The sequence below is a fragment of the Clytia hemisphaerica genome, unplaced genomic scaffold (assembly GCF_902728285.1).
Source record: "Clytia hemisphaerica strain Z4C2 unplaced genomic scaffold, Clytia hemisphaerica genome assembly, whole genome shotgun sequence".
Classification (NCBI taxonomy): Eukaryota; Metazoa; Cnidaria; class Hydrozoa; order Leptothecata; family Clytiidae; genus Clytia; species Clytia hemisphaerica.
In genome coordinates, this window is record NW_027103938.1 from 231,661 (window position 1) to 240,758 (window position 9,098).

Sequence of the window (9,098 nt, forward strand, 5' to 3'; positions counted from 1 at the left end):
AAAGCCATTTTCCCGACCAATTTTCCAGTTTATTGATGTCCTGTTGGATCTCGATTGAGTTGATCTCTTTGACTATCTTCGTATCATCGGCAAATAGGAAAATAGATGAGATGACGTTGTCCAGGAGGTTATTGATATAGATAACAAAGAGAAGTGGGCCAAGGACACTTCCTTGAGGAATACCACTTACAACGGAGTTTGTACTTGATCGAGCTTGATCGACCTTTACGAGTTGTTTTCTGTCTGTCAAGAAAGACTCTATCCATCGTAGACAGTTGCCTGATATTCCATATCCTTCAAGTTTCTTCAGCAAGCGACGGTAGGGAACAATATCGAAGGCATTAGCAAAATCGAAATATATCGTATCAACCACTTTACCATTAGCAATGCTTTCGCAACACTTATCCAAGTAGTTCAGGAGTTGAGTAACTGTTGATCGGTGACTGATGAAGCCGTATTGTTTATTTGACAATAGCTTTTGATCTTGTAGATGATTCATGATATATTTCCTAAGAAATGATTCCATCAATTTACAAACAACTGAGGTCAGGCTGACTGGTGTATAGTTTATTGCTAGATTTTTAGCACCCTTGTTCTTGTAAATTGGTGTAACGTAAGCCATCTTCCATTCTTTAGGTATGATTCCACACGACAGGGTTTTATTCATTATGATCGCCAAAGGCTCAGCTAAGTGGTCGACCAATTCTACCAACATTTTGGGATGAATTTCATCTGGACAAAAGGATTTTTTGGTATCAATCAGTTTTATCTGTTTCTTCATCATCTCCTCGGTGACGAGTAGATCACTAATCTTATTTTCTGTTCGTGCAGGGAAATCTGGTAATTCAACCTCTGGCTCATCAGTAAAGACCAATGAAGTATAAGCCCGAAGGGCTAGAAGTCAATCTCCTTGGTAGGATTTGAAGCCAACAAATCCTACCAAAGTTGCGCGGCCTTGAGCGGCTCGCCTGGTTTTTACACAAATGACAGATTGAAACTAAAATTTACCGCTAAATTTCGAAAAAAATATCAATCGTAAACAAAGGAATTGCTATATTCAATCTGTCGTCAAAAATGCGGCGCATTTTTTAAGGCTTCACTTTTTCTTGTCTGAGAAAGGTTAGAGATTGACCTCTAGCCCTTCGGGCTTTAAACTCAATGGTAAAGACACTACAAAACTGCTTTTGTAAGATGTTTGCCTTCTCGTGGTCGTCATGTTTAATAGACGATTTATCGTCAGGGTTCTGAAGAAGGGGAAACTCCACTTGTTGATTTGAGTTTACTTCTTACGTGAGAACAAAAGATCTTGAATTTCTCTTTGGATTTGTCACAGATACTCTTCTCATATGCCCGATGTGCCTTCACCAGCATTCGATTTACTTTATTGCTTGCGAGTACATAGTTGACTTTCCTGACATAAATCCGTGACGCAGTGGATAAGGCATTGGGTTTCATCGGAACTTTGCATTTAGTGGGTTCGAATCGCGAAATGAATTCGAGCTGTGATGACGAAGTTTTTTTAAATACAAGATCTTGTATTAAAACGCTCGCAAAGTAGAAATATTTCACCGTTTGGCTTAGATGAGGTTGTTGTACCTAACTGGCGTACGGGTCAGATCCAGTGAGGGCAATTTTTCAGTCCCTTTTGACAATTTTGATAACATTTTTATACTTTATGATGAAGACAAAAGACCCCGAGATACCAGGCTATTTTAAACCAGAAACGAGAAAACTTTTTTAACGTTTTATACTCCTTTTGATCTGTTCATAAGAAATATCTCCAGATTATCTTTCAAAGATGAAGAGTGAACCGTCCCTATTTTTCATTTGTTCTCTGATACTCAAGGTAATGAGAAATGGGGCCTGGAATTCCCGAGTTATTTTCCCAAGCTATTTTGCATATGAGGTCTCCCAGCTAATAACTTACATGCATAATTGACGGTCATAATTACTGCTTTCAGTTTGCGTGTTTTCAGTTTGCGTGTTTTGAAAGTTTGATGTGTGTACTCCGTCTATGTAGATTTTTTTAATGGCATGAAAACAGAATATGCAATGTCTTTAAAGAAAAAATTTCTAAAAGGCTTTTGTTGTTCTGTAAATATTTCTTTTTGGATTAAGAAATTTCATCTTTTATTGTTCTAATGATTATAATATTTTTTTATAAGATGCTTTGTTGTTTAATCTTTGTGTAAACTTGCATATATTTAGCATATTTTCAAACTAAATTCAACCACGGCTTTTTCAATTGAGTTTAAAGCACAAAGGGCTAGAGTAGAATCTCTACCCTTTCTCAGGCAAGAAAAAGTGAAGCCTTAAAAAATGCGCCGTATTTTTGACGAGAGATTGAATCTAGCAATTCCTTTGTTTACGATTGATATTTTTTTTCTCGAAAAAACTCGAGTTATCATTTTTGTGGTGACGTCATAAAAACTGAAATTATGACATCACATGCAAAATAACTCGGAAAAAATAACTCGGGAATTCCAGGCCCCATGAGAAATAGAATAAGCGAGGCTAAGCAATATCAAAACTGCTACAACCAGTACTAGGGAAATATCCGAGGTATGGACCGATGCTCTGAAGCTTTTTCCACCATTCAAGAAGAGATTCAATTTGACCAGCCGCCCAGTTTTGTCCAGAGGAATTAATCTGCTTGATATAGTAGTGATTCGAGTGAGCCGTCTTGCCAAAGTTCGTTTTTTGACAGCGATATTATCACACAGGTTCAGGCTGTGATTTCCAAAGGATATAGGCAGATGTGAGGATTCTTCTCTAGTCAGCAGAATCCAGTGTCAATGGGCTAGCTGCTCCTTTCAGTTGGCAAACAAGCTTTCTGATCAAGGCTCCGTCGATCTTCTGAAGGACAATTTTTGACCATTTTCAGGTAAAATAAAATATGGTCAGATTTTCGAAATGTTCACCCTTAGAGTACACTTTTCTCATCTCTGCTGATTTTAACCCTTAGCCTTAGCCTTACAGTACACTTTGAGAAACTTGGAAGATGAGGGCTGCACGTATGGTAGGTCATACCTTGAGTCCCCACCCCTTGAGTGCCCCGAGCATATGAGGTCTGCTAGAGAAGCAGCAATTTTTTCCTAATTTATTTTCGGGACAGATATTTAGATATATTCATATATTTGATTTTATTTACTCCAAAATTTCCTCTCCTGGAAAAAAAGAACACATAATTTGAAAATTTAAGCTGTTAAGACGGACAATGAGAAATTTATTGCACAAAATACATAACATAACATAAAACATAATAACTGAAAAGAGCCGCTCTAGTCTTAAGACTAGAGAAGAATCCTCACATCTGCCTATAATTCCATGGTAGATGCCAGCAACCTAAGGTCGGTAAGTGATTAGCCGAAATAATGCCCCGTGCGTGAAATTTGATTGCACTGGGTTTTTTTTCACACGGAAACTAGCCTCCTTGGAAATTTGTCCTCTAACGTCACCAAGGGGTGGGGGGTGGGTATTCAAAATTCAGTTCCTCTTCTTTTGGCTTGGACATACCACCCACCGCCATATTTTGCAAACCCCGTTTTCTTCCTGGTGGTGTGTGAATTCATACCGTGAGTATCACAGCTCGAATTATATCGGTGACTAGGGTAGCGAATTCACCAGGGGAGGGGCAATTTTACCTAATACAGGGGTTGTCTCAAAGGCGTAAACAGGTGTCTTTGACACCAACTTCTTTACCCGACATCAAATTTTTTGACACCATCTTTTTTTTCGATACAATTCTTTTCACACTACCAAATTACTCATATATAAAACCCCCTTTACGTTTTATTTAGTGGGGGAAATAATGCACGTTAGGCTCTACATCCTGTTCCTGTGCCATGCACGCGAGGCGCCTTGGATCGGAGATTACCCTAGTCTGACTTACCGACCTATACTTCTTATAGGTCTGCTTATTAGTGTTTGGATTAGTTTCCCGATATGGTGGCCGATTTGTTATTTTTGGCTTGGCCTCCCTCGCAAAGACTCGCTTGCTAAACTGGAGATGAAGTGATAAAGAAGTTTAAGGGCTCTGACCATTGAGTTTAAAGCCCTAGAGTCCTAGATCTCCAACCTTTCTCAGGCAAGAAAAAGTGAAGTCTTAAAAAATGCGCCAAAAAAATTTTCCGAAAAAAATAATTTTACTTCGATAAAATATACACCATCTACCGCAAAAATCTTTTCAAAATGTTTTTTCTTCTCCGAAACTAAGCTCTTAAAAGTTGAAATACTCTACTTCGCAAAAGTCTTCATTTTCTTCTTCATCAAATTTTTTCATTGCGATTTTTAAATTTTCAGACTCACGGATACCTTATCGGGGAAAACTTCGTCGGGGAAAAGTGACGAAATTTTGGACAAGTGACGAATATTTTCCCCGGCTTAATGCGTTTACCAACTACCAGCAAGTGACGAATTTTTCCCCGACGAAAGTTTTCCCCGACGAAGTTTTCCCCGATAAGGTAGTTGGCCTAACAGAAAATGAATAACATATCAAAGTTTTGTCCGCTACATTAGGCAGAAATTCATATTTTGTAAGTGGTAAATATTAAATATTCACTATGGGCAGAGCCCTTAAGTAAGAAATTTGATCTCGCGAAAATTAATCCGATTAAAGTATTATTCATGTACTAGCTGGTGCCTGGCGTGTCCCACGCCGGTTAAGATGTTGTTGAGCGCACTTAAAGTCCTTTGGATGTTTGAAGGTGTGTACAGCCCGAAGTGGGGTAAGTGGGGTCACATCTTGGGGCAGCTTTTCGGGTCACATCTCGGGGAAACGGGTCACGTCTTGGGACAGGTTTCACATCTTAGGGCAGGGGTCGCATCTTGGGGCTGATGAAATTAAAGGGAAGCAGAAATCTCTTCAAAGTTTGATTCTAGCCCTACCGGGTGACTTATCTTTTAACCAGAGAGAAAAAGGCAAGCCTGGGCAGAAATTAAAATTATTAAATGTAGATGGGCCTTAAATCATCAAAACAAACTTATCGAGAACAAAAGAATTGCTTGCGAAAACGAAAGTGACACACAAACAGAAAACAGACATACAGACTACGGCTATTAACATATAGATAAGGCAAACCAGCCATTTGCCCGCCAAAAACCAACTACAAATGTAACTGACTTTATTGAGTCACCCCCACAAACGGGTTCCAGGGTATCTCTGATATAAGGGGCGCCTCGTGTGCATGACACAGTACATAGAGCCTAGAAGAAAAAACGTCGGGAAAAAAATTGGTGCTGAAAAAAAAAGTTGGTGCCGAAAAAAAAATTGGTGTTGAAAAATAAAGGTTCGGTAATAGAAAGAAATTTGGCACTCCATACTTCTAAACATATATTTCAAACATGTATTTATAAGTCGTTGGGTGAATGAAAAGAACCTGAAATCCCGAAAAAGGACAAACCAAAAAAATACCCAAAAAACGCAGATGTTCTGCGTCCAAAAACAATAAGATATGTTACAAATCACACATATAACGAAATCTACCTAAAAGTGAATACGATGTTAGCTTCATAATCATAAGGAGCTGGACGAAATCGATTTATTGTAATATTTTAGAAATATTTGAATGACAAATCGTCGATTTAATGTCAAATGCTAAAAGAAATCACAAAATCGAGAGAAAAAAAGGGAAAAGTAGCCTTTAAAATATAATTTTCTAAAATAATTAAATTTTAAAAATAATCGTTTTTTCGCAAATAAAAAAATCATATAAACCCTATCAAGAAAATATTACCAATTCTTAATAATATCTAGTTATTGAAAAATAGTAACATTTGTTAAAAATTCGAATCATCACTTCCAAAATAAAAATACGATGTTCTTAAAACACTTATATTTTCTTTACTCAAAACGGGTTTAAGACCTGTTAAATTTAGTACTTTCTAGGGTAATTTCTGAAATCTGAGTCTTAGGATTTGTCCTAAAGTTTTGGCTAATTTTCAGGTGAATTGATAATATGCGAGTTGCGAGTTGGTCATGCGAGTTGCGAGTTGGTCATGCGAGTTGCGAGTTGCTATCAAATATGCGAGTTGCGAGTTGATTTTTGCGAGCTGCGAGTTACGAGTTGCTATTTTAACCAAATAAAAGTGCGAGTTGCGAGTTGAAAATTTCACGTTAAGACATCAAAATCGCGAGTTGCAGATTAAAATCACGAGTTGCAGATTAAAATCGCGAGTTGAAAAATCAAAAGTGCGAGTTGAAAATTAAGATCGCGAGTTGAAAAATCAAAAGTGCGAGTTGAAAATTAAAATCGCGAGTTGAAAATTGAAATCGCGAGTTGCAAATTAAAATCGCGAGTTGAAAATTAAAATTGACAGTTGAAAGTTTTCTCTGAGTTACGATACAGTAGTGAATAGTGCTTATCCATATGAAATAATGCGCGCGCGTGCGGGGTTTAAAACGCAGCACGGCACAGCACAGGGCGGGGCTTTATTCGTGAGTGTACGTGTGTGTTGATAGCTTAAGGTTAAGCAGCGTCCAGCGCGGAATTCGAAGGTTAACTACTGGTTTTTCCAGAAAAAAATCCAAACTCCCACTGTTGAGAGGAAGTCGACGCCACTCTATTTTTTTCGGTTCTAAAAAAAAATTATTTTTCCCGGTATTTTGATTTTATTACGGGTAAACACTCAACTTTTTCAAACATTCTTTTATTAAGGCCCGATCTACACGACACTTTCGAATGTTTTCGTAATTCGAAAAGTAAGTGAATAAAAATCGAACGCTCAAAACGTTCGAAACCAGAGCGGGGCGGGTCATTGAAGTGAATCAAAACATTCCTCTGACATTTTTGAACGAATACGCAGAATCTGGGGAAAGTTTTTCAGCTTTTTCTAGATATTTAAAGTCATGCATACCTATTTTAAATGCTCCTAAAAGTAGTTGTTTACTTTTTCTAAGTAGATTTTCCCATTAAAGGATAGAAATTCTGATAGTAATTCTCTATATTCTCTTACTAGTAAATTTACTATGGATTGCTCCACATTTTGGTCTATTCGAAAAACCACAAGCGATTATTCAATCAAAAGTGTTCGGATAAACATGGTGTTAAATTTAATATATAAGTGTAGTCGGTCAGTGTGTAAATAAAACAATGCTAAAGGTGAGGCGACTTGAAACGGCGACCTCATTCGTTCGTAATGAACTTGCGTCGCAAGGGCCCAGTGGATCGGTGAGAAGGTATTTGAGGTCAGCAGATCTCAGTGTGCAGTTCCACTGTTGCGTTAAAAGTGTAGGGATTCTCAAAGTAGCGCACGTAAATGACAGAACGAATGAGAGCTATCGAGCCAATGCTCACAAATGAAAGAGTACAACTATTATTTCCAATCTAGGATTTTCTTTCTTTATTCTATCGTAAATATTTATTTTACCACCTAATACTATATGAAATTTTAAGAATCGAATTACACGAGTTTCACAGTATAAATTTTCTATCAGCTTTTATGCTTCCAATACAAAACTTTTCTCCAATTTTGAACCTAGACATGTCGCCCTAACAACAAAATTCTCCACACTGGAAACTCACACATTAAAATTTGCAACTCGCGATTTTAATTTTCAACTCGCACTTTTGATTTTTCAACTCGCACTTTTGATTTTTCAACTCGCGATTTTAATTTTCAACTCGCGATTTTAATTTTCAACTCGCGATTTTTATTTGCAACTCGCGATTTTTATCTCTTAACGTGAAATTTTCAACTCGCAACTCGCACTTTTATTTGGTTAAAATAGCAACTCGTAACTCGCAACTCGCAAAAACCAACTCGCAACTCGCATATTTGATAGCAACTCGCAACTCGTAGGACCAACTCGCAACTCGTTTGTTAAAAATCCACATTTTCAGCCTCGTTTTCTTATAAATTTTTTATAAAAGGCATAAAAAGCGTGTAACATAACACGACGTTAAAATAACGTACAAAAAACATCCACTCAAGTATATAAAAAAGCCAAAACATTTTAGCCAATCAAAACTAAGGAAATAATCACATGACACATCAAGAAATTTTAGCCAATGAAAAAAATTAAATAAAACAATAATATCTTAACAAACCAAAAAAATAACATCTTAAACCAATAAATGAAAAGAAACTACCACACGATATATTGAAATAATAAGCCAATGAAATCAAATAAATTTAAAAACAAAAGATACACGCCCACCACCACCATTCAAACTCGAGAAAACAAACGCCCACCATCATACCACCTCAAACAAGTGATACTTTTACGGACCTACCTGGTTATGCATTTAACACATTTATAATTGATATCTACATAGATCTACACAAATAGTGACGATCTATTAAAATTAGTCGTTTGCTGCTTATAAAGAAAACGTTTAGAAACCAAAATCTCATGCTTTTGAAATATTCTTTCATATTCAAGACTTCGTGAGCAAAAAAAACATCTATCTCATCAAAAAATTGAGTAATTTGGCTAAGAACACTGATGTATGCTTATCAATAGTGATTCTTATAGATAAACATGCATTTTTTGAGCCAACAAATTTTCTTTACAAAAATCTGATTGAACCATCTTTTACCTATGATGGTATTTATATATGATATATGATATATGATCCAATTTTTCACAAAAACCCGTTTTTTAGCCGTTTTTTTGCCCAAATTTGCCCAAAAATCTTTTGTTGAAAATCGGGCTCTGTCACATTTTGGCCACCACCATTTTGCACCTTTGTACCAAAAATTAAAAGATTCCTATGATTTAATCTCGAGAAAAGTTGGTATCGAACGGACGGACGGACGGACGAACGGATAGAGGTTAATTTATAGGACCTCCACCGGGGTAGGTCCAAAAAACGTATCAACCAATAAAAACTTGTTATATTAACACGTGACACACGAGAAGAAACTCTAGCCAACGAGATAAACTTAGCATTTTATAAACAATAACATAATAGATATTAAAATTCAATAACACAATAGACATCTAAGATAAAAAAATAGAGACAATAAAATTGGAATATGAATAAAACCACAAGAATTTTAAAATACAATCCCTTTCAACTCAAGATTTTAAACAAAATGGCTAACGCTACCCCAACACCAACAAACTTCGAAAATGAAGACGGTAAGACATGAAT